Below are 24,011 nucleotides of genomic sequence, written 5' to 3' on the forward strand. Positions count from 1 at the left end.
GGTTACATGGCATCAAAATAACATCAAACAAAGACATAGCCAAAATCCTGAGACCCTAAAATCAGCAATATCACGAAGGCTACTTTGCATACTTGTGCTAGTCACCACATTGATCACAAAAAATACATGGCATACACCCCTATAAAGATGGCATGTCATAAATCAAAATACATGTAGAGCTCATGCCCATATGCAGCACACAACAAATGTAGCAAAAAGGACAAATGCTCATACTCTGCTAAGAATCAGCACCTAACAATTTATAGCACTCTTGCATCAACGATTTGGGCATCAAGATGGACTAAAACAAGCATGCCACAATGGAACAAAATGAAGAGAACATCATGATGAACATTTTGATATATTGCACGCACAAAATGGAGCAACCTGCAGGAAGTTATGGCATGATGAACATGGGCTAAAATAGAGCAGAGAAAGGACTTAGCGGTTTTCACCTCGCCCAGGTCTAGGGTTTGCGCATGCGCAAAACGAGGACTTGCCAGAATGGCGCTGGAGGAGCCGCTGGAGAGGAGGGAGACAATGGGGCGGCGAGATCCAGGGCAGGGGCGCGTGGATCCGGCGCGGTTCACGGCGGCGGCGGCGATGACGTCAAGAGCGGGCGTCGGGGCGCGCCTGATGGGCGGCCATGGGAGCCGAGGCCGATGAGGGGCGGCGGGAGCCGAGGCGGCGCGACAAGGTCGTGGTCGGCGGGGCGGCGCACGGCGGAGCTCTCAGCGGCGGGGAACACGCGGGGCGGCGCGGAGGAGATGGGCCGCGGGGGCCGGCGGCAGGCCTGAGCGGACCATGGCGGGGCGCGGGCGGCGCTACCACATGGCAGGCCCCCGTTGGCTGTGGACGGCGGCGATGATCTGTCCGGTGAGGTCGGACACGTCCGGTGGCGGCGGGGAGGAGATAGCTAGGGTTTGGACCCGAAAATATTGGAGGGGATCACATATATACATCGGGGGAGTTTGGAGTGTCCAAATGGAGTGCGGTTTTAGGCCATGCGATCGTCATGGGATAGGTTTGGATGGGTTATTAGGAAACTTTGGAGGGGTGTTGGGATGCAACACACACGAGGCCTTTACGGTTCCTCGGTTAACCGTTGGAGTATCAAACGAACTCCAAATGGCATGAAACTTGGTAGGCGGTCTACTGGTGGTGTACCAAGGCCGCTTGGAAAATCTTGGTCCATTCCGAGAATGTTTAACACCCTCTCACGAAAAGAGACAAAAGGGGGCGCCGGAGGACGTGGGAGTGTTGGATTGCAAAACGGACAATGGGGAAAATGCTCAGAAGCATGAGACGAACATGTATGCAAATGAGATGCACATGATGACATGATATGAAATGCATGACATGAACAAAAAGCAAAACGAATACAAAAACCCAACCATAAATCTCATAACTTAAAGTCAGAAATGGCAAGAGTCGGAGTACAAATATGGCAAATTACATCCGGGGTGTTACAGCTCCTCGGTGCGGAGGGAGCGTTCTGTGTTTCCATTAACTGTTATGACGCCGCTTGGTCTGGGCATCTTGAGTTTGAGATAAGCATAGTGTGGCACTGCGTTGAATCGAGCAAATGCGGTTCGTCCAAGCAGTGAATGATAACCGCTGCAAAAAGGGACGCTATCGAATATTAACTCCTCTCTTCGGAAGTTGTCTGGAGATCCAAAGACAACCTCTAGTGTGATTGAGCCCGTACAGTGGGCCTCTACACCTGGTATGGCTCCTTTAAAGGTAGTCTTTGTGGGCTTGATCCATGATGGATTAATGCCCATTTGCACACTGTGTCCTGATAGAGCAGGTTGAGGCTGCTGTCACCGTCCATTAGGACTCGCGTCAGGTGGAACCCATCAATTATTGGGTCTAGGACCAGTGCGGCTAAACCACCATGACGGATACTGGTCAGATGGTCCTGACGATCGAAATTGATCGGGCATGACGACCATTTATTAAATTTTGGGCGACTGGCTCTATCGCGTAGACGTCCCTAAGCGCGCGCTTGCACTCCCTCTTGGCGATGTGGGTAGCGTATATCATATTCACCGTTTTTACCTGAGGGGGAAACTTCTTCTGTCCCCCTTTGTTCGGTGGCCGGGGCTCCTTGTCGTCGTCCTCGCTTTGTGATCCCTTCTCCTTGCTTTCGGCATTTAACTTGCCGGCCTGTTTAAAAACCCAACAATCTGTGTTGGTATGATTGGGTGGTTTGTGTGGGGTGCCATGGATCTGGCACGGACGATCGAGTATGTGGTCCAAGCTGGATGAGCCCGAATTGTTCTTTTTGAACGGCTTCTTCCGCTGACCGGACTAAGAGCCACTGAATCCGGCATTGACCACCGCATCATCGGTGTTGTCATTTTGTTTCAACGCTTGTGTCTGTTGCGTCGGGACTTGTCGTTGCAATTTCTGGCTTTAGAGGTGTCGGCGTTGCTTGCATTGTTTATGCTACGGGCCAGCTAACTATATTCACCCGCACAAAAGCGGGTCATGAGTGTCGTGAGGGCTGCCATGGACTTCGGCTTTTCTTGGCCAAGGTGGCGGGTGAGCCATTCGTCGAGGATGCTATGTTTAAAGGCCACTAGGGCTTCGGCATCCAGACAGTCGATGATCTAGTTTTTTTGGTTAGAAACCTAGTCCAGAATTTCCTAGCTGACTCTCCAGGCTGTTGAACTATATGGCTTAAGTCATCGGCATCTGGTGGCCGGACATATGTACGTTGGAAGTTGTCGCAGAAGGCATCTTCCAAATCCTCCCAGCTGCCAATAGAGTTTTCGGGCAGACTGTTTAACTAGTGCCGAGCTGGCCCTTTGAGTTTTAACAAGAGGTATTTGATGGCGTGGAGGTCATCTCCGTGGGCCATATGGATATGGAGAAGAAAATCCTCAATCCACACAGCGGGATCAGTTGTTCCATCGTATGATTCAATATTCACGGGTTTAAAACCTTCTGCGAATTCATGCTCCATTACTTTGTCAGTGAAGCAAGGAGGGTGTGCGGCGCCTCCATATCGGGCCACATCGCGACGTAGCACCGATGGAGTCCGTCTGCGGTTTTCGGCCCGCGCATGACTAGGCTTGTCACGTATGAATAGATAGCCGTCGTCACATGTCGGGGCACGTCCTCGTGATCCGTAGATCCGTCTGGTATGTCCTTCTCTATTATCCAGGTCCTGCCGAAGGTCATATGTATAACCACGACCTGTTTTATCTCCGCCTTTACGATGAGGCGGGGTGGGCTGTTCTTCGGCTTGAGTTGTCGTTTTTCCCGACCATTTGGCGGTCCATCAGCCGCATTGCGCGATGATTGTACGGGCTCTGGTGCCTCGTCGTCGAGCTAATGTAGCAATTTGCACTTCGGGTAGCTTCTGGCTGGGCGCTTGAGGCTGTATTCTTCGGCTGCTAGGACATCGGTCCATCTATTATTGAGTAGATCTTGGTCAGTTTGAAGCTGCTGCTGCTTCTTTTTCAGGCTCCTTGCAATGGCTATTAGCTGGCGCTTAAAGTGCCCCTGCTCGAGAGGTTCCTCTGGTATGATAAAATCCTTGTTGCCGAGGCTCAGCTCCTCCTCGGAGCGCGGGAGATAACTACTGTCCTCTAAGTCTTCGTTTATGGCCTGTTCAATAGAGCTAACTTGCCCATCTTCCCGATCGTCCTGTTTGACAGTTCGTTCGTCGGGATCTTCTCTGTCTTCGGCACCGTCCGGAGTGTTATCATCTCCCATATTGGTGTTTTTGTCTTTTTCATGATGCGACTTAGAGCGGCGCCGCTAACGCCGGTGTTTTGGTTGTATAACAGGAGGTTCGTCCTCAACTGGATCTTCTTTGTCATCATCATTAGTTCTTTTAGGTGTATCCACCATGTACACGTCATAAGAAGAGGTGGTCGTCCAGTGTCTAGTAAATGGCAGGTTTTGGCCCTGCTCCTCATCAGCATCGTCGTCCATACCATCGATGTCTTCGGAGCCATAATCAAGCGTGTCGGTTAAGTCTTCGACAGTGGCTATGAAGTGGGCGGTGGGCAGGAATCGAAATTCTCCGTCATCAGCCTCCAGTTCGTACTGGATATAATTCGGTGGTGAGCCCTCCACTAAGGATAGTGCTCTTAGCGAGTTTAACACGTTGCCCAAAGGCGAGTGTCGGAAGATGTCCGCGGAGCTGAATTTGACGATCGATGACCGATCAGACTCGACGTACGTAGACGCACAAGGTTCAGAACCTGTAGCCGGAGACGAGTCCATTGTTCCATTGACACAGATGTCACTTGAAGTTAGGTCTGTGTGTGGCTCCAACGCCGCTGAGTCTGTGGCTTCCACGGCGGGGTTGAGATTCCCGTCCTCGGATGACGCGATCTACTCCGGATCTGAGGCCAGAGCATCTATAGGTACTATCTCCTGGGTATGGTCCGATGACAAATTTTCATCGTGTTCCTCATGGTGGCAGGGAGCAGCTGCCATGGTCTCGAATCTGTCGAAGATCAAGTCTCCGCGGATACCCGTGACGTAATTCAAGCTTCCAAATCTGAGCTGATAGCCAAGGGCGTAGCTTTCGATCTGCTCTAGATGGCTAAGCGAGTTGGCCCGCAGTGCAAAGCCGCTGAATACAAAGATCTGTCTGGGGAGGAAGACTTCCCCTTGGACAGTGTTGTTGTAGATGGTCGAAGGAGCCATCAAACCTTTTGACGACAGCATAGGGGAACTCTCATTGAAAGCACCAATGCCGGTGTCAAAACCGGCGGATCTCGGGTAGGGGGTCCTGAACTGTGTGTCTAAGGTCGATGGTAACATGAGACACGGGACACAATGTTTACCCAGGTTCGGGCCCTCTCTACAGAGGTAATACCCTACTTCCTGCTTGATTGATCTTGATGAATATGAGTATTACAAGAGTTGATCTGCCACGAGATCGTAATGGCTAAACCCTAAAAGTCTAGCCTGTCTGACTATGATTATGAGGATGTATATGTCTACAGACCTAGCCCTCCGGTTTATATAGACACCGGAGGGATCTAGGGTTACATAAGGTCGGCTACAGAGAAAGGAATCTTCATATTCAGACGCCAAGCTTGCCTTCCACGTCAAGGAGAGTCCCATCTGTACATAGGTAGAGTCTTCGGTCTTTATATCTTCACAACCCATCAGTCCGGCCCATGTCTAATAGGTCAGATGCCCGAGGACCCCTTAGTCCAGGACTCCCTCATCGAGAGGACCCAAAGATACCTCTCCGATAATCGGAGTCACAAATCCTAATCTCGATCTATGCCAACTCAACAAACACAATCGGAGACACCTGTAGAGCATCTTTATAGTCAGCCAGTTATGTTGTGATGTTTGATAGCACACTAAGTGTTCCTCCGGTATTCGGGAGTTGCATAATCTCATAGGCATAGGAACATGTATAAGTTATGGAGAAAGCAATAGTAATAAACTAAACTAAACAATCATAGTGCCAAGCTAACAGATGGGTCACATGTCAATCACATCATTCTCTAATGATGTGATCCTATTTATCAACTGACAACTCATGTCTATGGTTAGGAAACTTAACCATCTTTGATTAATGAGCTAGTCAAGAAGAGGCATACTAGTGACACTCTGTTTGTCTATGTATTCACACATGTACTAAGTTTCCGGTTAATACAATTCTAGCATGAATAATAAACATTTATCATGATATAAAGAAATATAAATAACAACTTTATTATTGCCTCTAGGGCATATTTCCTTCAAGGGCTTTGTCAACTTAGTCAATATAAACGATTCTAGCTATAGAGACCATACGATGTCCATCCAACGGCCTCAGTGCTTCTTCAACCTCTGGTCTTCTTGCTCTAGCCGCCCAAACAAGCACCGGTGGGACTGCCTGCTCCCGCCTCCTGTGGCCGGCTGTGCTGCCGCACAGGCCGCACCGCTCCACCCTAATCCATTGCTGGACAGGCCATTCCTCGACTCACCCACACCTCTTGTTATTTTCCGGTGACGGCAGCCAGACCAGTAAACTCTCGTACTCCTGACCACGCGGGAAACCACTACCGAGTCTTCCCTGGCTCTGTGTCGTTCCCTTCCTAGTCCTCGCCGTCGTCCACCACCCTGGTGCTCTCAGCGTGCCGTGGTCAACGTGGTCAAGGAACGACATCAATTTGACATGGACTGTACGTGGAGAGGCTGACAGCTGTGTCCACGGCCGCACACAAGGAAATGCCTCATTATTACACGCAAAATAATGATTCCTCCACCTAACAGCAGGGACCCACTAGACTGGCCACCGTATTTCGTGAAAAAAAAGTCCCCCCTTGACTGCTAGGACCCACCAGATACATCTTGATACGTCTCCAACGTATCTATAATTTTTTTATTGTTCCATGCTATTTTATTATAAATCTTGGATGTTTTATAATCATTTTATAGTCATTTTATATCATTTTTGGGTACTAACCTATTGACATAGTGCCAAGTGCTAGTTGTTGTTTTTTCCTTGTTTTTTACATCACAGAAAATCAATATCAAATAGAGTCCAAATGCCACGAAACTCCGATGGGGGCACAACCCACCTGGGTGCGCCAGGAGGCCCAGGCATGCCCTGGTGGGTTGTGCCCACCTCGGGTTCCCCCCGGACCGCCTCTTTGCTCTATAAACACCACAATATTCCAAAAGGCCTAAAGGCATCGACGAAATATTCATCCAGCCACCGTAGAGTCGAGAACCACCAGATCCAATCTAGACACCATCTCGGATGGGGTTCACCACCTACATTGGTGCCTCTCCGATGATTCGTGGGTAGTTCTTTGTAGACCTTCGGGTCTGTAGTTAGTAGCTAGATGGCTTTCTCTCTCTCGCTAAATTCTCAATACAATGGTCCCTTGGACATCCATATGATGTACCTCTTCTGCAGTGTGTTTGTTGGGATCTAATGAACTTCGAGTTTATGATCAGTTATATCCTTTTATATCCATGGAAGTTATTTGAGTTTCTTTGATCTCTTATAGCCTCGTATTTCTTTTCCGATTTTTGTTTTTTGTTTGGCCAACTTGATCTATTTATCTTGCAATGGGAAGAGGTGCCCGATAGTGGGTTCGATCTTACGGTGTTTGATCCCAGTGACAGAAAGGGAACCGACACATATGTATCATTGCTACTAAGGATAAAAAGACGAGATCTATATCTACCTCCATATAGATAAACAGATCTTGTCTACATCATGTCATCGTTCATATTGCATTACTCCATTTTCCCATGAACTTAATACACTAGATGCATGCTGGATAGCGGTCGATGTGTGGAGTAATAGTAGTAGATGCAGGCAGGAGTCGGTCTACCAATCTTGGACGTGATGCCTATGTAATGATCATTGCTAGGATATCGTCATAATTATTTGAAGTTCTATCAATTGCCCAATAGTAACTTGTTTACCCACCGTTTCCTATTTTTCTCGAGAGAAGCCACTAGTGAAACCTATGGCCCCCGGGTCTTCTTTCTCTTATATTTGCCTTGCGATCTACTTTTCCTTTGCATTTTTATTCAGATATATTAAACCAAAAATCCAAAAATAATTTGCTGCACTTTATTTTATTTGCGATCTATTATTTCAATCTATTACAACTTTCTCCAGTCAACATGCAATTTCTGGCGCCGTACACCAGAAGGGATTGACAACCCCTTTAACACATCGGGTTGTGAGGTGTTGTTGTTTGTGTGTAGGTGTTATTTATGTTGTGTTGGTTGGTTCTCCTACTGGTCCGATACCTTGGTTTCATAACTAAGGGAAATACCTACCATCTTAATACCTTCGTGGAATTATGCGATATGCAAAAGAAAAAAAGATGTGGACAATGACGTGGTCAAGATGAAATTATTTCCGTTCTCTTTGCGTGATTCTGCAAAATTTTGGTTCTCTTTTTTGCCTCGCAATACTATCGAGTCTTGGAATAAGTGCAAAGATGCTTTTATCACTAAGTATTTTCCTCCCGGAAAAATTAGTTCCCTTAGAACCCAGATCATGAATTTCAAGAAACTTGAACAGGAGCATGTTACGCAATCTTGGGAAAGGATGAAAATGATGCTAAGGAATTTCCCAACTCATGGGTTAAATCTTTGGATGGTCATACAAAATTTTTATGCGGGGTTGAATTTTGTTTCTCTCAATCTTTTTGATTCCTCAACGGGTGGTACTTTTATTGAAATTACTTTGGGTGAAGCCACCAAATTGCTTGATAATATCATGACAAATTATTCACAATGGCATACCGAAAGAGCTCCTAGTAGTAAAAAAGTTAATTCGGTTGAAGAAATTTCTTCTTTGTGTGATAAAGTTGATGCTCTTATGAAATTGGTTGCTAGTAAAAGTGCTCCTATTGATTTTAATGATATGCCTTTGTCTACTTTGATTGAGCAAAATAGTGATGCCATTAATGTGAATTTTATTTCTCACAATAATTTCAACAACAATGCTTATAGAGGAAATCTTAATCCTAGGCCTTTTCCTAGTAATTCCTCTCACAGTTATGGTAATTCCTATGGAAATCAATCTTATAATAATAATAGGAACACCTCTGATCTTGAGAATAATATTAAATAATTTATCAATACACAAAAAGTTTTCAACACTTCCATAGAAGAAAAGTTGAATAAGATTGATGATTTATCTAGAAGTGTTGATAGAATTGCTCATGATGTGGAAAATCTCGAGATGAATTTTTTTGCCTAAATTAGATGAATCAATTAAAGCTCTTTATATTTCTATGGATGAAAGTAAGAAAAGAACTACTGTGCTTAGACCTAAAAGAGAATTTTTTGAAAAAACTTTTTCTAGTGATTATTCTTGCAAAAGAGATGAAGATCTTAAAATGATTGGTGTTTCTTCTATTGATTCCTTGTTTAGTAAAGTTAAGAATGATGAAAAAGGGACTGGAGAAGAGTCAACTTTAGGTAGAAGGCATCCCAATAATTCGGAGGGTGAAAATCTTGTTCAGAAAATTGATGAAAGTGGGTTTGGAGAGGTCAAAACTTTAGCTAGTGATGTGCCCACTATTTTGGATTACAAAGACTTTAATTATGATAGTTGCTCTTTGATTGATTGTATTTCTTTGTTTCAATCCATGATAAATTCATCCCATGCTTATGAACAAAACAAAGCTTTTACTAAACATATTGTTGATCCTATGATGAAAGCTTTGAAGAAAAGTTGGAATTAGAAGTATAAATTCCTAGAAAATTGCATGATGAATGGGAACCTACTATCAAAGTCAAGATTAAAAATTATGAATGTTTGCTTTGTGTGAATTGGGTGCTAGTGTTTCTACAATTCCGAAATGTTTATCTGATGTGCTTGGTCTTACCAATCTTGAAGAATGTTCTTTGAATTTACACATGGCGGATTCTACTATTAAAAAGACAATGGGAAGAATTAATGATGTTATTATTCTTGCAAATAGGAATTATGTGCCCATAGATTTTATTGTTCTTGATATTGATTGCGATCCGTCTTGTCAAATTATTCTTGGTAGACCGCTTTTACGCACTATCGGTGCCGTGATTGATATGAAAGAAGGGAATATTAAGTTCCAATTTCCTTTGAGGAAATGTATGGAACACTTTCCTAGAACAATAATTAGGCCACCATATGAATAAAGCATGAGGGTATCTTATGGATCTAGAACCAAAGATGGCAAAACTTAGATCCTTGCTTTATGCCTAGCTAAGGGCGTAAAACTATAGCGCTTGTTGGGAGGCAACCCAATGAATAATTTTTTTTCTTTTTTCTTTCTATTCTTGAGTGTTAGCACAATTATCCTACTTTTATTATTGTGTTTTTTTACATTTTAATTAGTGTTTGTGCCAAGTAAATCCTTTAGGATCTTCTTGGGCAATAGTTGTTTGATCTTGCTGAAAAAACAGAAAGTTTGCGTTCACGAAACAATTTATCATTTTTTACCAGAGAGAGATAAAATACCCATTCAAATTGCACTAGATCAACATACAAATTACTCAGGCCTTCCTAATTTGGCATAATTTTTGGAGTTACATAATTATTCGAAATAGTCAGATTGCTACAGACTGTTCTGTTTTGACAGATTCTGTTTTCTTTGTGTTGTGTTCCTATTTTGACGGCTCTATGGTTTTCTTTGATGAGTTTTTGCCATATAAAAGTTGGAATACAGTAGATATAATAAAAACAAAATATGAATTGGTTTGATACAGTACTTATAGTAGTGGTTTCTTATTCTTATACTAACGGATCTCACAAAGGTTTTTGTTGAGTTTTGTATGATTGAAGTTTTCAAGTTTTGGGTTATCTTATGATGGATGATGGAAGGATGTAACAGCCTAAGCTTGGGTATGCCCCGGAATCCCAAGATATTATCCAAGAATGAGCAACCAACTAATCTTGGGGATGCCCCTCGAGTTGCATCCCCACTTTCTTCCAACAACTATCGGTATTTTACTCGAGACTATATTTTTATTCGTCACATGATATGTGTTTTGCTTGGAGCGTCTTGTATGATATGTGTCTTTGCTTCTTTTATTTTGTGTCTTTAGTCAGCAATCCTTTCTGGACACACCTATTTGAGAGACCCAAAATTATATCATGACTTGTTAGAATTGCTCTCTATGCTTTACTTAAATCTTTTATGAGCTAGGACTTGCTCTAGTGCTTCACTTATATATATTTTTTAGCACAGTGTGCTTTGTTATTTTTAAGAAATACTCTCTTGCTTCACTTAGATTTGTTTGAGGGTAGTAAATTTTTGATTAAATACTCTCTTGCTTCACTTAGATTTGTGTTTCATATGATCATGCTTAAGTATTGAGTGTAGTTAATATTCGAGTGTGTTAAATGAATGGATCAATGTTTGAGCATGATGGGCTAGGGATAACTTGTTTTAGCATTGATATTTTGAAAGACATGGTTGCTTATTGATATGCTTTAGTATCTAAATTATTATGTCAAAACTAGACTATTGCTTTGAATCACATAAATGTCCAAATGTCCATGCTATAAAGAAAAGAATATGATATGACTTGATGAACAACACTCCACATCAAAAATTATGTTTTTATCTCTTACCTACTCAAGGATGAGTAGGAGTTAAGCTTGGGGATGCTGATACGTCTCCAACATATCTATAATTTTTGATTGTTCCATGCTGTTTTATTATCAATCTTGGATGTTTTATAATCATTTTATAGTCATTTTATATCATTTTTTGGTACTAACCTATTGACATAGTGCCAAGTGCCAGTTCTTGTTTTTCCATGTTTTTTACATCGCAGAAAATCAATATCAAATGGAGTCAAGATGCCACGAAACTCCAAGATGATTTTTATGGGCCAGAAGGAAGGGAATGGGCCTTGGTTGCATCTGGGGGGTGCCCCGAGGGGGGCACAACCCACCAGGGCGCGCCCTGGTGTGTTTTGCCCACCTCGGGTGCCCCCCGGTCCGCCCCTTTGCTCTATAAATACCACAATATTCCAGAAACCCTAAAGGCATCAATGAAATATTCATCCAGCCACCGCAGAGTCCAGAACCACCAGATCCAATCTAGACACCATCTCGGATGGGGTTCACCACCTCCATTGGTGCCTCTCCGATAATGCGTGAGTAGTTCTTTGTAGACCTTCGGGTCCGTAGTTAGTAGCTAGATGGATTTCTCTCTCTCGCTGAATTCTCAATACAATGGTGTCTCGGAGATCCATATGATGTAACTCTTCTGCGGAGTGTTTGTTGGGATCTTATGAACGTTGAGTTTATGATCAGTCATATCTTTTTATATCCATGAAAGTTATTTGAGTTTCTTTGATCTCATATAGCCTTGTATTTATTTTCCAATATTTGGGTTTTGTTTGGCCAACTTGGTCTATTTATCTTGCAATGGAAAGAGGTGCCTGGTAGTGGGTTTGATCGATCTTACGGTGCTTAATCCCCGTGACAGAAAGGGAACCGACACAGGTGTATCGTTGCTACTAAGGATAAAAAGACGAGATCTATATCTACTGCCATATAGATAAACGGATCTTGTCTATATCATCTCATCGTTCTTATTGCATTACTCCATTTTTCCATGAACTTAATACACTAGATGCATGCTGGATAGCGGTCGATGTGTGGAATAATAGTAGTAGATGCAGGCAGGAGACGATCTACTAATCTTGGACGTGACGTCATGATTATTTGAAGTTCTATCAATTGCCCAATAGTAACTTGTTTACCCACCGTTTCCTATTTTTCTCGAGAGAAGCCACTAGTGAAACCTATGGCCCCCGGGTCTTCTTTCTCTTATATTTGCCTTGCGATCTACTTTTCCTTTGCATTTTTATTCAGATCTATTAAACCAAAAATCCAAAAATAATTTGCTGCACTTTATTTTATATGTGATCTATTATTTCAATCTATTACAACTTTCTCCAGTCAACATGCAATTTCTAGCGCCGTACACCAGAAGGGATTGACAACCCCTTTAACACGTCAGTTTGCAAGGTGTTGTTGTTAGTGTGCAGGTGATGTTTACGTTGTGTTGCTTGGTTCTCCTATTGGTTCGATACCTTGGTTTCATAACTGAGGGAAATACCTACCGTCGCTGTGCTACATCATCCCTACCTCTCCAGGGAATTACCGACGTAGTTGCAGCAGCCATCACATCTTCGCACGGAAGGAAGTGCGTCCATATTACGGGAAAAAAAATTATTCGCCCCCCTGACTGCTGGGACTCACCAACTACATCTTCGCACGCAAGGAAGTGCCTGACAGTCGGGACCCACCTGGTCGAATACGTAGCATTGTCATTCTAGTCGTGAACGTGTACGTACATACAGTCGGTCTGTCTGCAGGCTGCAGCGATGAACCGTGGCCATGTAAGGAAGGGCACGTGTTGTAGTAGAGACGCGCACATGTCGTAGTAGAGGCGCGTACGTAGCATGTACATGTATGTACAGCGACCAGGGTGCAAGAAAGTAAATACGGCCATGTACATACATACGGGAGGGGTCTCGAATGCCTACTCGCGCATACGTACGGCCAGGGCTCGTGTACAAGGCTGGGTCGCAACGGAGAAACTGCATCGTCCTCGTGCTCATGGGGAGGCAACGGAATGCATAGTGTTCATCGGGAGGTAAGGAAAAGCTGTTGTTCATCGGGAGCCAACCGGCTTGGACGGAACAGCCGATGGAAACGAGGCCTGGCCACAGAACGAAGGAAATGACCTTGTGTTCGGCCGGCCACGGTCGAAACAGGATCCTGTTCATCGGGAGGGGTCTGGCGTACCGCAAAACGGAGGAAACGCACTTCTCTTGGAGCTCCTACGGTGGAAACAGGGTCCTGTTGATCAGGAGGGGTGTGGCGTACCGCAAAATGGAGGAAACGGACTTGTGTTGGAGCGCTACGGTCGAAACGGGGGTCTTGTTCATCAGGAGGGGTGTGGCGTACCGCAAAACGGGACTCCACGGGATATTATTCATCTCCACCATCGACTGCCTCTTCGGGCTACTGTTCATCCACCGTCGACCTCCTCTGGCCTCCACCTGTGACTGTTCATCCATGGGTTCCTGTTCATCCAGAATCCACTGCGCGCCCTCCACCGGCTACTATTCAACCAACCCTCTCCACGGGGTCCTATTAAACCACCCCTCCATGGGCTACTGTTCATCCGGTCCTCCACCGGCTACTGTTCAACCAGCCCACCACGAGGTCCTGTTCATCCACCCCCCAACCGGCTCGATCGATCGGGGTCATGTTCATCCAGCGGCAATGGCCTCTACTACCACGGGGTCATGTTCATCCAACATCCCACCGGGAACTATTCATCCAAACCCCCCAACAACGCTCATTATTCATCCAGGGAAGGAGGCAGCAGAGTTCGATCAGCTTTAGTTAGCAGTAGTAGCAAAGGAATCAGTCTAGCTCAGTTAACAGCAAGGGATTAGTCGATCGCTTGGGTTCAGTAATGCATAGCCTGCAGTGCAATCGCTCGGGTTCAGTTAGAGCCCAACGCCTTGCTCGGGTTCAGTTAGAGCGCAACGCATCGCTCACACGCGCGTACATATGAGAGAAATGCGCATCGCTCGGCCCCCGACCACCCACCGTGACCAGGAAGTCCCCCGATATTTTCCTCGCCCTCGCTTCTACCATGGTTTTTTTCGTCATGGACAGCCCAAAGAATGTCATGCAGCTGCGTCTCCGGCCCGCCCTGGACGAAAAGCCCATTTTCTGTCATAGAAGTAGGACCCCACCACATCTATGATGATACCGGGTTTTGTCACAATTATCGTCATAGAAGTGTCATAAGCATGACAGGAAAAAAATTCGTTCGGCCCAAAATGTCACAGATGTGTCTTTTTTTTGTAGTGGAACTGCCATCCAGTTCTGCTTTAGATTCACCTTCTGTTATAAGTAAACTTGCAACACCACGACATGCTATTAATCCTGATATGTCACAAGTTGTTGATGATGCTACTTCTATTATGAATGATACTTATGATGATGCTAGTACCTTGCTTGATGATGATGATGTGCCATTAGGTGATTTTCTTGATGAACAAATTGCTAAAGTAAGACAACATTATGTTTTTGAAACTTGTGTTGAGCTTGAAACTAAAAATCTTGAAACACCTACTAGAACTAGCCCTCCTAGATATGAATTTCCTAAGGTACCGGAAGGCTATGCTATGAATGAAGAGACAACTAGAGACATTCTTGCTTGTAAGGATAGAGATGATCTAGAGAAATTATTATGCAAGTATAAATAAAAATCTCTGAATGCTAGAATGCAATATGATCCTAACTTTTCTACTTCACCTATCTTTATTGATGATAAGGATTATGAATTCTCTATCGACCCAGAGTTAATTACTTTGGTTGAATCTGATCCTTTCCATGGTTATGGAATTGAAACTGTTGTGGCACATCTTACTAAGTTGAACGACATAGCCACCCTTTTTACTCATGATGAGAAAACTCGCTATTACTGTATCCTCAAGTTATTTCCGTTCTCATTAAAGGGTGATGCTAAAGCTTGGTACAATACAGTTGATCCTGGTTGTGTGCGTAGTCCCTAGGATATACGTGATGATACTTAACTACTAGGTACAATGCATAAAATTGAAAGAAAAACAATACTAAAACTAATAATCCCTCTTGGGGCGAGTATTCCGGCAGCCCCTCGCCAGCAGCTCCCTGGTGCACGACGTCTTCCTAGTGCGGAGGCAGTATTCCTCTGCCTCGCAGCGCTTGACGTATCGATGTGCCTCTTGCTCGCGGATGAGTGTGAACGATCTTGCCATTTCGTTGGGCGCCCATCGGAGCTCCTCGTCGGTGGCACGCTGGAGCTTATCAGCCCACCTCCACGCAGCGATGAGGCGCTCAGCACCTTTGACCTTCCTCACGAAGTACCCGTCTTCGTACACCTCCTCCACACGAAGACGCGCCCGCCCCCAAAGCTCCATCGCCTCCTTTTTCCAGGCGGCATCACGGGGTTCACAGGCCGCCTGGTACCTGGCTTCCTCCTCAGCCATCTCCTTCTTGAACACCACTTGCATGGCTTTCTCAGCCGACGGCAGCAACTTCCACAGACAAAGATTGTAACGGCCCCAAAACCAATCCAAAGATGGGGGGTCCGGCGCAACCTCATCGGCAGCGTGTAGGGGTCCTCGTCACTTCTTTTCGAGTGAGCGTCCTTGGGGGCGGCGACTCCTCATCGGCGCGTGGGCAGACCGGCGGCGCCATGGTAGAGATTTGAGAGAGAGAGAGAGAGGCCGAGCGAGGGAAGGATGTAGATGAGAGTGCAGGCGGGTCGACGTGAGCAAGGTAGTATTTATTGGCGGGTGCAATCTACATTGACGGGAACAGTACACATGCCGGTCGCCAGAATTCATGAGTATTATAGTTTGAATTACACATGATTCCTTATAACCCACAAGTATAGGGGATCAATTGTCGCCTCTTTCGATAAGTAGGAGTTTCGAACCCAACGAGGAGCTAAAGGTAGAACAAATATTCCCTCAAGTTCTATCGACCACGGATACAACTCTACGCACACTTAACGTTTGCTTTACCTAGAACAAGAATGAAACTAGAAGTACTTTGTAGGTGTTGTTGGATAGGTTTGCAAGATAATAAAGAGCATGTAAATAAAAGCTAGGGGCTGTTTAGATAAAGACACAACTAAGTTAGTTTCAGTAGAGAGCTTTTTGTCACGAGAAAGTTATTTTGTCCCTACACAATCGATAACTAGACCGCTAATCATTATTGCAATTTTATTTGAGGGAGATGCATAAGCTAAGATACTTTCTCTTCTTGGATCATATGCACTTATGATTGGAACTCTAGGAAGCATCTGCAACTACTAAAGATCATTAAGGTAAAACCCAACCATACCATTATAAGGCATCAAGTCCTCTTTACTCCCATATGCAAACAACCTACTTACTCGGGTCTGTGCTTCTGTCACTCACACCACCCACCATAAGCAAATCATGAACATATTGCAAACCCTACAGCGGGGATCCCTCACACTTGCGCGACACGGAGAGCACCATAGGACAACACCAATAATAAAACATGCAACTCAAACAAATTACGATCATCAATTAACCCATAGGACAAAACGGATCTACTCAAACATCATAGGATAGCCATACATAATTGGGAAATAATATATACCGTTGAGCACCATGTTTAAGTAGAGATTACAGCGGGTAAAAGATGGGTTATACCAATGCATAGAGGGGTGAAGAGTTCTCTCGATGATGGCCCCGACGGTGTTCCCGCGCCACCAGGAGAGAGCCCTTCTTCTTCTTCTTCTTCCTTGACCTTCCCCCTAGATGGGAGAAGGGTTTCCGCTCTGGTCTATGGCCTCCATGGCATCAGAGGGGCGAGAGCCCCTCCGAGATTTGATTTCTCTCTCTCTCTCTGTTTCCTTCTATTTCTGCGCTCCCTGATTCCGCCCTTTCACCGTTTCTTAAATTCCTGGAGATCCGTAACTCCGATTTGGTTGAAATTTGACACGATTTTTTTCCGGATATTGGCTTTCTTGCGGTGAAAGAAGGGCACCAACCGGCTTACGGAGTGGCCACGAGGGCCCAGGGAGCACCCTACCCCTGGGGCGCGCCCCTCACCGTTGTGGGCCCCTCGGACATCGTCTCGCGTTGATTCCACTTCCCAAAATTCACATATATTCCAAAAAAAATCTCCATAAGTTTTTATCCTGTTTGGACTCCGTTTGATAAGTTGCAACATGCAACAAACACGAACTGCCACTGGGCACTGGATCAATATGTTAGTCCCAAAAGTAGTATAAAAAGTTGGCAAAAGTTTGTAAAAGTTGTAGAATATTGGCATGGAACAATCAAAAATTATAGATACGATGGAGACGTATCAATTCCCACAGCAAAATCCGTGTGTGAACATAATAGCTGATAGTTTCCAATACAGAATCGTGTCTGATTAATGACACCCGCCACTCACCTACCAAACCTCGATCCATGAAATAGAGTGCCAATCGTGTGGGGGCCAGTTGTCTTGCCAGATCTTTACATTTTCTTCTTTGAACACCAAATATTTACATCGTCTAATGATTTTTTAACTCGCACACACGTACATAAAAATATGATTTTTTAAACCGTAATGGTTAGCCATTGCATGTAAATGTAGTTCAAATTTGAATTACGGTCATTAAATGGTTAGAAAATCACTTATATGTCTTTAAAAGGTCAAATGACCCCTAGAATTTTCAAATTTTCACATGAAAGTTGCAGTAGTGCACGTTAAACGTAGAAAACATTTGAAGGCCATAAGAGGAAGCTATCTCCCCGTTCGTCATCAAACATGCATTGTTCCCTCTCGGAACCACGAGCCTTCTAGTGAGTTCCTCTGGTTTGTGAGGGGTGTGTGTCCAAACTTTCGTCAAACAGACCAATTTTTTTACCACATCAACTTGGTGGCATGACATTACATCAAGCAAGGTTTCATGTTTTTTTGATCATTTTTTAAATTTTTGGAATTAAAATGCCATGGCACTCCATGCATGTGCCCATGCCGTGAGACCAATATGTTTGAAAATTACTTCTAATTTACTGCACATGAAATTAACTCGCATACAAGTACACAAATATGATTTTTCAAACCATTATGGTTAGCCGTTGCATGTAGATGTAGTTCAAATTTGAATTATGATCATTAAATGGCTAGAAAATCACTTAAATGTCTTCAAAAGGTCAAATGACCCCTGAAATTTTCCAAATTTTCACATGATAGTTGTATTAGTGCACATTGAATGTAGAAAAAAATTGGAGGCCGTAAGAGGAAGCTATCTCCCGTTCGTCATCAAACATGCACTATTCCCTCTCGGAACCACGAGCCTTATAGTGAGTTGCTTCGGTTTGTGAGGGGGTGTGTCCAAACTTTCGTCAAACAGGCCAATTTGTTTACCACATCATCTGGATGGCATGACATTACATCAAGCAAGCTTTCATGTTTTTCTAATCATTTTTTAATCTTTTGGAATTAAAATGCCATGGCACTCCATGCATATGTCCATGGCGTGACACCAATATGTTTGAAAATTCCTTCTAATTTACTACACATGGAATTAACTCGCACACAAGTACACAAATATGATTTTTCAAACCATTATGGTTAGCCGTTGCATGTACATCTAGTTCTAATTTGAATTAGGGTCATTAAAAGGCTAGAAAATCACTTAAATGTCTTAAAAGGTCAAATGACCCCTGAAATTTTCCAAATTTTCACATGACTTTTGTATAAGTGCATGCTAAATGTAGAAAAAAATTGAAGGCCGTAGGAGGAAGTTATCTCCCTTTCATCACCAAACATGCATTGTTCCCTCTCAGAACCACGAGCCTTCTAGTGCGTTGCTCCAGTTTGTGTGGGGTGTGTGTCCCAACTTTCGCAAATAGGCCAAATTTTTTTCACATCATCTTGGTGGCATGACATTACATCAAGCAAGGTTTCATGTTTTTATAATCATTTTTTAATTTTTTGGAATTAAAATGCCATGGCACTCCATGCATGTGTCCATGCCATGAGACCAATATGTTTGAAAATTCCTTCCAATTTACTGCACATGGAATTAACTCGCACACAAGTACACAAATATGTTTTTCAAACCGTTATGGTTAGCCATTGCATGTAGATGTAGTTCAAATTTGAATTACGGTCATTAAATGGCTAGAAAATCACTTAAATGTCTTTAAAAGGTCAAATGACCCCTGAAATTTTCCAAATTTTCACATGATAGTTCTACTACTTCACTTTAAACGTAGAAAAAATTTAAAGGCCGTAAGGGAAATCTATCTCCCTTTCGTCATCAAACATGCATTGTTCCCTCTCGGAACCACGAGCCTTCTAGTGAGATGCTCTGGTTTGTGAGAGGTGTGTGTCCAAACTTTCATCAAACTGGCCAATTTTTTTACCACATCAACTTGGTGGCATGACATTACACAAAGCACGGTTTCATGTTTTTCTGATCATTTTCAAAAAATTGGGAATTAAAATTCAATGGCACTCCAAGCATGTGCCCATGCCATGAGACCAATATGTTTGAAAATTACTTCTAATTTACTGCACATGAAATAAACTCACAGACAAGTACACAAATATGATTTTTCAAACCATTATGGTTATCCATTGCATGTAGATGTAGTTCAAATTTGAATTACGATCATTAAATGGCTTGAAAATCACTTAAATGTCTTCAAACGGTCAAATGACCCCTAAAATTTTCCAAATTTTCACATGAAAATTGTATTAGTGCACATTCAATGTAGAAAAAAATTGGAGGCCGTAAGAGGAAGCTATCTCCCGTTCGTCATCAAACATGCATTGTTCACTCTCGGAACCACGAACCTTATAGTGAGTTGCTGCGGTTTGTGAGGGGGTGTGTCCAAACTGTCGTCAAACAGGCCAATTTTTTTACCACATCATCTTGATGGCATGACATTACATCAAGCAAGCTTTCATGTTTTTCTAATCATTTTTTAATCTTTTGGAATTAAAATGCCATGGCACTCCATGCATGTGTCCATAAAGTGAGACCAATATGTTTGAAAATTCCTTCTAATTTACTACACATGGAATTAAATCGCACACAAGTACAAAAATATGATTTTTCAAGCCGTTATGGTTAGCCGTTGCATGTACATCTAGTTCTAATTTGAATTAGGGTCATTAAAAGGCTAGAAAATCACTTAAATGTCTTAAAAGGTCAAATGACCCCTGAAATTTTTCAAATTTTCACATGACTGTTGTATTAGTGCACGCTAAATGTAGAAAAAAATTGAAGGCCGTAAGAGGAAGTTATCTCCCTTTCATCATCAAACATGCATTGTTCCCTCTCAGAACCACGAGCCTTCTAGTGAGTTGCTCCAGTTTGTGTGGGGTGTGTGTCCAAACTTTTGCAAACATGCCAATTTTTTTACCACATCATATTGGTGGCATGACATTACATCAAGCAAGGTTTCATGTTTTTATGATCATTTTTTAATCTTTTGGAATTAAAATGCCAAGGCACTCCACGCATGTGTCCATGCCGTGAGACCAATATGTTTGAAAATTCCTTCCAATTTATTGCACATGGAATTAACTCGCGCACAAGTACACAAATATGATTTTTCAAACCGTTATGGTTAGCCATTGCATGTAGATGTAGTTCGAATTTGAATTACAGTCATTAAATGGCTAGAAAATCACTTAAATGTCTTTAAAAGGTCAAATGACCCCTGAAATTTTCCAAATTTTCACATGACAGTTGTACTACTTCACTTTAAACGTAGAATAAATTTGAAGGCCGTAAGGGAAATCTATCTCCCTTTCGTCATCAAACATGCATTGTTCCCTCTCGGAACCACGAGCCTTCTAGTGAGATGCTCTGGTTTGTGAGGGGTGTGTGTCCAAAATTTCATCAAACTGGCCAATTTTTTTACCACATCAACTTGGTGGCATGACATTACATCAAGCAAGGTTTCATGTTTTTCTGATCATTTTCAAAAAAATTGGAATTAAAATCCAATGGCACTCCATGCATGTGCCCATGCCGTGAGACCAATATGTTTGAAAATTACTTCTAATTTACTAGACATGAAATTAACTCGCAGACAAGTACACAAATATGATTTTTCAAACCATTATGGTTATCCGTTGCATGTAGATGTAGTTCAAATTTGAATTACGATCATTAAATGGCTTGAAAATCACTTAAATGTCTTCAAACGGTCTAATGACCCTTGAAATTTTCCAAATTTTCACATGACAATTGTATTAGTGCACATTCAATGTAGAAAAAAATTGGAGGCTGTAAGACGAAGCCATCTCCCGTTCATCATCAAACATGCATTGTTCCCTCTCGGAACCACGAGCCTTATAGTGAGTTGTTGCGGTTTGTGAGGGGGTGTGTCCAAACTTTCGTCAAATAGGCCAATTTTTTTACCACATCATCTTGATGGCATGACATTACATCAAGCAAGCTTTCATGTTTTTCTAATTATTTTTTCATCTTTTGGAATTAAAATGCCATGGCACTCCATGCATGTGTCCATAAAGTGAGACCAATATGTTTAAAAATTCCTTCTAATTTACTACACATGAAATTAACTCGCACACAAGTACACAAATATGATTTTTCAAGCCGTTATGGTTAGCCATTGCATGTACATCTAGTTCTAATTTGAATTAGGGTCATTAAAAGGCTAGAAAATCACTTAAATGTCTTAAAAGGTCAAATGACCCCTGGAATTTTCCAAATTTTCACATGACTGTTGTATTAGTGCATGCTAAATGTAGAAAAAAATTGAAGGCCGTAAGAGGAAGTTATCTCCCTTTCATCATCAAACATGCATTGTTCCCTCTCGGAACCACGAGCCTTCTAGTGAGTTGCTCCAGTTTGTGTGGGGTGTGTGTCCAAACTTTCGCAAACATGCCAATTTTTTTACCACATCATCTTGGTGGCATGACATTAAATCAAGCAAGGTTTCATGTTTTTATGATCATTTCTTAATCTTTTGGAATTAAAATGCCATGGCACTCCATGCATGTGTCCATGCCGTGAGACCAATATGTTTGAAAATTCCTTCCAATTTACTGCACATGGAATTAACTGGCACACAAGTACATATGTGTATTTTTCAAACCGTTATGGTTAGCCATTGCATGTAGATGTAGTTCAAATTTGAATTACGTTCATTAAATGGCTAGAAAATCACTTAAATGTCTTTAAAAGGTCAAAGGACCCCTGAAATTTTCCAAATTTTCACATGACAGTTGTATTAGTGGACTTTAAATGTAGAAAAAATTTGAAGGCCGTAAGGGGAATCTATCTCCCTTTCGTCATCAAACATGCATTTTCCCTCTCGGAACCACTAGCCGTCTAGTGAGTTGCTCCAGTTTGTGATGGGTGTGTGTCCAAACTTTCGTCAAACATGCCAATTTTTTACCACATCATCTTGGTGGCATGACGTTAATTAAAGAAAGGATTCATTTTTTTTAATCATTTTATAATTTTTGGAATTAAAATGCCATGGCAGTCCATGCATACATATGCATGTGTCCATGTCGTGAGGCCAACATATACATATGCATTTACTGCACATGGAATTAACTCGCTCACAAGTACACAAATATATATTTTTTAAAACATTATGGTTAGCCGTTGCATGTAGATGTAGTTCAAATTTGAATTACGGTCATTAAATGGCTAGAAAATCACTTAAATGTCTTCAAAAGGTCAATTGACCCCTGAAATTTTCCAAATTTTCATATGACAGTTGTATTAGTGCATGTTACACATAAAAAAATTGAAGGCCGTTAGAGGAAGCTATCTCCCGTCCGTCATCAAACATTCATTGTTCCCTCTCAGGACCACGAGCCTTCTAGTGAGTTGCTCCAGTTTGTGAGGGGTGTGTTTCCAAACTTTCTTCAAACATGCCAAATTTTTTACCACATCAACTTGGTGGCATGACATTACATCAACCAAGGTTTCATGTGTTTCTGACTTTTTTTTAATATTTTGTAATTTAAATGCCGTGGCACTCCATGCTAAATTGTGTCATAGGCGTTAGACCAATATGTTTGTAAATTCCTTAAATTTTACTACACATGGAATTAAATCGCACACAAGTACACAAATATGATTTTCCAAACCGTTATGGATAGCCTTTGCATGTACATCAAGTTCTAATTTGAATTACGGTCATTAAAAGGCTAGAAAATCACTTACATGTCTTAAAAGGTCAAATGACCCCTGAAATTTTCCAAAATTTGACATGACAGTTGTATTAGTAATACAAATTTTCTCGTACATTTAAAACACCATCCATTGCCAATTTACTCCAAATTCGTCTTTAGCAGCTAATAAAAAATATCTACAACATCACAAAGTTGTTTTGTAGGAACCGTTTGTGATGAAAATTTATGGGTCTATTTAAGTCTTCCTCCTTAATTAAGCTTCGCCGGCTCGTCTGCTCCAATGCCGGCTACCCCCGAATCCACGAATCCTGATCCCCATTCTCGCACCCTTTCTTGCGAAGATGATGTTGTGGAAATGCTTCGTGAAGGCTTGTACAATGGCCGCGTTCCCCCCGAGCGCCGCCGCCTGCGCTGAGAGTGCAGCCACCTACAGGGCAGATGCCGCTTCCATCGAGAGGGCGTCTGTGGTAGCCGACAGGGCAGCTGGAGCAGTTGAGATGGCTGCAGCTGCTGCGGCGACGGTGGCTGCAAACACCGAGAGCACTTGAGTTGTCGTATGTGTCGTCGATGTCGCCCTGTCCCGGGTCGAGGCCATCCACGCCAAGATCGAGGACGCACACGCCAAGACATTCCAGGCCACCTTGGAATCCAGCATGCAACCCACGTCCGAAAAGGTGGCGGTGGCCATGGAGCACCTACTTCCTCATGAGGTCACCGAGAAGGAGCTGGAGATGTAGGAGGCATCGGAGATCGAGGAGCGCTGGGAGGAGGAGTTGCGCGTGGCCAAGGTTGAGGTAGAGAAGAGTATGTCTGTCGAGGAATT

This window comes from Triticum urartu, chromosome 7, assembly GCF_003073215.2.
Source record: "Triticum urartu cultivar G1812 chromosome 7, Tu2.1, whole genome shotgun sequence".
Lineage (NCBI taxonomy): Eukaryota > Viridiplantae > Streptophyta > Magnoliopsida > Poales > Poaceae > Triticum > Triticum urartu.